We start from the raw sequence: 7374 nt of genomic DNA, 5'->3' as shown, positions 1-7374 counted from the left end.
ATATATATATATATATGTGTGTGTGTGTGTGTGTGTATGTGTCTCAAGGTATGTTGAAATGAAATCAATACAGTCCCAGATAGTAACATTTGTGAGACCTAATATATAACTTATTTAAAAAAGAAAATAATAATCCAAATAACCATTATAAACATTCACCAGTAAACATGGAATTTTCCCCACAAAAGGGACAATAAGATATAAGACACTACTCGCTCACAATAGTGTCCATTGCAGTCTTCCTTTCTTTTGGATGCTGACAAGTTCAAGTGTACATGAAGGGCAATGAAACCCTGGTTTATCCGCAGAAGCTGTAATGTACAGTTTTTAAATAAATATATAGTTTAGGAAGAATAAACAGAGAGGACATAATTATGTTTATAATAGCATAATATATTTTTTAATACTATAGAGTGATCATTCGAGTAACAGTTTCAAAAGATGTGGTAATTCAAGCTCATCGTTGAGATGGGTAAATTACCAGCAAACTAATATTGAAAAATGTAGAAATATTTATGAAAATTCTATGGGCTAGGACAGCCAACAAGAACTAAGGTATGGAAGGATGAGGGGTGCTGTATAAAGACTAGATAAGTAAAAAAATAAAAATAAAATAAAGCTCATAGTCGAGGGCAACTTAAAGGCTTTGTCTTATCAGCTAATTATAAAGCTGAATGTTTAATAAGGGGGGGAGCAAAATACCACTTTTTTGAGTCTTTGGTATGACTAGGATTTCTCAGTCCAATTAGCAAACACTTTTATACCAAATGGGCTGATAAAAGACGAGATATGGAAGCAGATATACAAACACACACATATATATGATATAATACCTCAATACAATTCATCAAATGGATTAAAATAGCAGAAATGAATGAAAGTGATTTGTAATGCTTTAAGTATTAAATATCAAAATGATAATATTTTATAATACTGTAGAAATTCTTAGTGTTGCCTACTTTATTATAACTCTATATGCGAGATATATATTTCTCATGCATAGCACCTTAACATATGACATCAGAAATGAATTGCTCTGGAAATTTATCTTGACGTGTTAACTATTTTGCTGTGATCATCTAAAGTGACTTGAAACTATTCAAAAACAGAAACAAAATAAAGAAACTAAATTTCAAGCTTATTTTTCCATTGAATCCATAGTAATGTCATCAAAAAGTGCTAGCAGTCTTGATATCTTATAATGAATGAGAATGCCAAGATATAGGGAGAGGCGTTTCTAAGAGTTCAATTGGTTTAACTAGTTCTGAAATATAAAAAAAAAAATTTGTTTTACATTATTTGCATAAAATTATGATTTTACAGATGCATTTTCTGGTTATATTTAAAATCAGAATGTTTAATAGTTCTGGTTATATTTTTTTTAAAAACATTAACCATATTAAGACAATAAATCTTAGTTCAGCTATTTTCTAACCTTAACTTCCTACATAAATTTTATTAATACATATCAATGCGGACACAAATTTATAAAGAAAACGATGAAATTAAAATATTCTTAAACAAAAAGAAAAAAATAAATCTGCCTTTTAAGAATGAAGAAAACTTCATTTTCAATTTTTGTCGAAATTTTTGCGATGAAAAACATTGGCAATTTTGCAGCATAGTTAACAGCCAAACAATAAAACAAAAAAAAAAATGCAACAAATAACTGCATTAAAATTGTATTTTTTACATACCTGTAATGCTTTAAACATTCTGAAACTGTTTTTAAGTTGTTTTTTTTTTTTTATCTTAAAATTCATTTTTTATTAAAAAAAATGGCTGGCTCTAATTCTGTTGTTGTCTATGCTATATCTTTGTGCTTTGACATGTCAATTTACGTAACAAACCTTGCAGTTTTCACACTTTAAAAGTATACAGGTTGGTAGAAAATGAAATTGTAAAGTGTTTGGTAAAAGTTAGTTATTTTTATTTATTTCTTGGCTGTTAACTATTCTGCAAAATTAACAGAACATTATTTTCATATTGATATCCTCATCTCAAAGACTCGAGACTTCTTTTTTTTCAAGTGAGGAAATGAGATGATATTGCAAAGTTAGAGTTAATGGAATGAGAACTATGAACTGAATAACAGGTCTGTTGTTCGAAATTTTTGGATGAAATACTGTTACAAACAATCGAAAGGAGTGCACCAGTGAGAAGGTAAATAATGTACATTTAGTTTTATAGTTTTCTAACCTGACAATTTTATAAAGCTGAACAGGTATCAAACTTAATCTGATGATTTTCATAAACAATAAAAGATTTTAAGGCATATCACATTAAGGCACCACATATTTAATTTGCAAGAAAATAAAGATTTCTTGAATAAAAATAAATTCATAAGAAATTATTTTATTTGATTTTTAAAGATAATCAGAAAAAAAAAAATAGATTTTATGTTAGATCAAAACAAGATTTATGTTTTATTAATGAGTTTTTGGAAAAGAAGTTTTCAGTAAAAATATTTCCCTTAATTGATGCAATGAAAAGGAGGGAGAAAAATTATTTACACTTTTGAAAATGGAAGGCGGAGATGAAAAAGGGAGATGTTAAATTTGCCACTTGAAATTAATTCAAATAAAATGAGAAAATGAAAGAAAAAACTTTAATACTGGAATCAGCTTTAGAAAAATAAGTATACAAATTTGGTTGTTATTTTAACAATTGGAATGTAATGGAAGACATCTTGGGAATGCAGTAGAAGAGATGGGGTGTGAATGCAAAGAAAAGCTGAATTAGTAAAACGAACAAGAAAGGAAAAAATTTAAAGATTTTAACAGCTGTTCAGGTTTTACAATAGTCTTGCATTTATTATGCAATTTCATAAAATAAAGAAATTTAGCTCATTTAGTGACTATATAAATAATGTAACATTTTTATAATCGCAAAATAATACAAAAGCAAAATAGTTTGAACATTAAACATCATACAAACGTGAAACTTGGTACAATGAAAGACATGCTTCTCTATTTTTATAGTCAAAAAAATAAATAAAAAAATAGCAAGAAATATTTATGCTGTATTTACTAGTGAGAGAAAATAAAAACAGTTACGTTAGTTAAGTAAATTTATTCAGTTTTGTTTTTATAAAATAATTTCAAGTTTCAGTCATACAAGGAATATTGTGAAAGTCAAGGGAAATAATTCAAACTTTTGCAAGAGAAATCAAATTAAAAATAGAGACAAATGCATTCAATCTAGGAATAGCTATAAAGAAGCATTCTGAAAGAATCTAAGTATATAAGTATGCAGTGTACATTTCAATAATATTGACGAGCATTATGTATTTTAAAAGTGTTTTCAACTACCATGATATATTGCAGTTTCACAAAAATGTCAATTTGAAAAAATGCAATCGCATTGTTGTAATAATGAAACATGTGAAAGAAATAGACAAAAATCCCATTTAGATGATGTGCTACATGACTTCTATGTTTATGAATTACATCAAACAATTTTTGCTTACAGAAATGTTATGTACGAATTACTTGCGAGTTTAAAGTCAGCCCAAAACATTAGACCACCACCATCTTGTTTACATGTTGCTAAGAGGCTCCAAGTGGTACCCAAATTTGGCTCACCCATCATGGCCATCCAGTATAGATCAGACTTCATCTGTGAAAAGAACATCTTGAAAATTGAGCTTTATGTATTTCTCTGCCTAAGCCATCATGGTTTTGTTTAAGATATATACGACAATGTTGTTTCTTTAAGAATCCTGCACTAATTGCTTCAAGAGCAATCCCAACATATTCAAATATTCCAGCACTTATGTCTTTCCTCCCTTCTCCCCATAATTTTTTTAATGTCAACTGGAATACGCTTTTGTTCCTTTATATTGTTTTTATTTGGTTATGAAATTTTAATGACTTCAATATCCTCACCATCATCTGACACCATTCTATTAGTAGCATTATAAGTTGATTTTTTCTTTTTAGATAATTATTTTATCAACTTGCATGAAAAGAGCTGTGTAAAAGATGCTTAAAATCGTTTGAATTATGCAAATACCATCAGCAGTTCAAAAGTTATGAGAATTTTAAATGCCAAAATTTAGGCTTTTCCGTGGACATTTTTCTTTAGAAAAAGTGGGCTGAATTACGGACCTCAACATTTCAAGAAATTCAGTAATTTCGCTACTTGGCAGTATTATCATTTGTGCTCTTTCTGATTATGCAGTCAAATCTGATGTATCCTTCACCATAAGCCATGAATTATAAATTAAGATGTACAAATTTCAATTTTTTTTAAACTGGTGCATGATATCATACAGTGGGTGTCTATTTATATGGCCGGTATTTACTACTTCCCTCAAAGAAAATTGAGTAGATATGAATTAATCTCAGAAATAAATCAAAGAACATTTTTCATATAGGTTTTGGATTTCTGTAAAAGATGGAAATTCCCATAGTCGACCAGAACTTATGCATTTTGGGACCAGTCCAATTTTCAATTTTGTAAATCCCCTATTTTCTGAGATGCAATCATAAATCGTACTCAACATGAATCCTCGATGTAACTTTCACAGTACCAGGATACCAGGAATCCTGATAAGCAACAACTATATAATTCACCAGTTGATGGTAATTTTTGTCATTTCTATTCTGTTATTTTACTGAAAATTCAATTATGTAAACAAAGAAATAAAACGGTAATATTTTACCTTGTTTCTACCTTAACGTTTAAAATGATTACTTCTATAGGTTTTTAGGGTATGCTGAAAACAAATATTACATTTAAATTTTCTGCAAATAAGTAGTTTTCCAGATATTAAGCAATGTCATTTCCTATGTTATTGCTAGTGGCCATCTTGGTATGCGCAAACACAACCCCAAGAAACTATGCAATAACGTAAGAAATGACATTGCTTAATATCTGGAAAGTTACTTATTTGAGGAAAATTTAAATGCAATATTCGTTTTCAGCATACTCAAAAACCTTTAAAGGTAGTCATTTTAAAGAAAAATGTTAAGGTGGAAACAAGGTAAAAATTTACAAAATGCACCATCATCAAATTCTTTATCGAACTGCCTAATTATTATTATCATTATTATTATTATTATATTTAGATATCCTCAGTTAAAAAAAAAAATGGGTTTATTTTACAGATTCGAAAAAATGGTCTTGACAATGAGTTAAAAATAAATTCAAGTTTCACAATATCTTTTTTATTTAATTATTAGGTGAAAGTACAGAATAGTTAACAAAAAACACCCTTCCTTCCCCATGTTAAGTATGGTTTTCTAAATAATAAGGCTATTATTTCAGCATGGTAGCATAAGTGCACAAGTACTTTTTATTTGTTATATATTTGTTTTTTGACAACTAAAAAACACAATTCTACCTTAAGTACAAATAAGTTAAACGCACATACTTAGTACATTTTGTTGTTTTTTAATGCTTTTAGTGCACGTGTACTAAAAGCGTTAAAAACAACAAAATAGTATTGTTTGGAAATCAAATTTGAAAAACTTAAAAATAATTTTTTTTAATTTTTTTTTTTTTTTTTTTTTACAGTGATTACCACTTATTAAGGCCCGGAAGCCACTCAGGGATAAGGGTTATTGCAAGTACATTACGTTAGTGTGGAGATTTGCTGAAGTGTTTACTTAAGGGGGCGGTTCATTAGGAATTTGTTAACATTGGACTTGAAGACATCCAAGTTGCAGTCCGGAGGGAAGCAGGCAGACGGAACAGAGTTCCACAGGCGTGCAGTTCTAAGAAAGAAGCTTTGTTTATGGAAACCGCGTTTTGATTTAGGCACAGATATAGAGTGGGAGAAATTTTTCACAGTGGATTCAGCTAGACGGGTGTTTTTCGTGAAAGATTGGCGAGGGGGGACCAGAGATTGGAGTTCAGACGAGCATCTGCCATGGAAATAACGATAAAACAAGGACAGGCTCGCAACGTCTCTTCTGTGGGAGAGAGGTTGCAGGGTAGAGAAAAGGGCATCCCCCACTAAGCCACGAAGTCTGTTTTGTACTCTGTCAAGGCATTATTTCAATTGACGAACTCAGAATAAAAAATGACGAGTAAGACAGTTTTCTATTTTTAAGAGAATACTTTAGTCAGCTCGGTGCATGACACACTTAGCAACTGTTTTTCTGTAAGCGGATTTGGTTTCTATAAAAGATAACATTTTAAAGAAAATTCTGCGCAATTAATAATTATCAAATATTTACATATTATACATGAAAATAATTCTAAAACTATTATCTATATGAAAATGGATGATATATGCCGATTTATCTTATCAGTTTTGAAATATTCTTCATCAACTTTGCTCGGTTGTAACTTTTCTTCCTGTGGTTATAAAAAAAAAACAAAGTTCAGTAGAGTAGTATTTATATAGCCTGTAAAATTTCAGCCATATCCAATCAAATTTAGCCCTGCATATATGTATCCAAACGTAACGCATAAAATGTGAACATTGAAAAAACTGTTTCCCTTTTTGTTGTCATCATTTTTTACTGTTTTTTTTCATTTTTAACTTGGAGCATAAAAACATAAAAGAAAAATAAATTAACATCATTGGAATGCTTATTGTATTCTTTTTCCATCAATGTAATTCTTTTAAAAATAAACAACTAACTAACAAATAAAAAAAGATATGACTTGTTGAAGCACATTAAGTATGTAATATTGCCGATGTCCACGAAAATACAGCATATGTTTGTAATGCTAGACCTGAATCCTTGCTTTTCTATAAAACTGTCAGTTTTTGTTTCACAGACATTTTTGAACACCTGTGCAATATTGTTTCTGAATTTTTGAGATGAGGATTAATAATTTGTATTATTCAGACTAGTGACACTCAGCAGTCTGAATAATACAAATAACACACTTTAAATTAACTTTGCATGTAGCTAATAGATTAAAACTTTCCTACTTAGAACCTTTCAGTTTACCAAATCACGTTTTCATACAATGTTTCATATTCAAAATATCAACAAAACTGCAACTCACAATAAAGTTTGATAATTTATGACATAATTGCAACTGAAAAATGTGTAATTTATCAGAATTGTGATCATCAAATAATCTTAAGAGGCATTAAAAATATTTTATGTGAAAGCTATCATTTTCATAAGCACGAAATAGAAAAGTTTTCATTATAACTATAATAATAATAATAATATAAAAATAATTTAAAAAGCAATAATGGCAACGTTTTTATTTTCTGAAGATAATATGTCCAATATTGTCATTATTTAACTTATTGAACTCAATTTATGTGAAAATTTTGTAAGTAAAAAAGAAAAACACGACTGCTATTCACTTACAAAAAAAATTCAAGACTATATATTTTTTTTACATTTTAACAATTATTTGATTTTAATAACAATCACCAACTTATTGTCTAAAAAAAAG

This window comes from Euprymna scolopes, chromosome 33 (genome assembly GCF_053919585.1).
Source record: "Euprymna scolopes isolate OS-2025 chromosome 33, ASM5391958v1, whole genome shotgun sequence".
NCBI lineage: Eukaryota > Metazoa > Mollusca > Cephalopoda > Sepiida > Sepiolidae > Euprymna > Euprymna scolopes.
Note: the sequence above shows the minus strand (reverse complement) of the source record.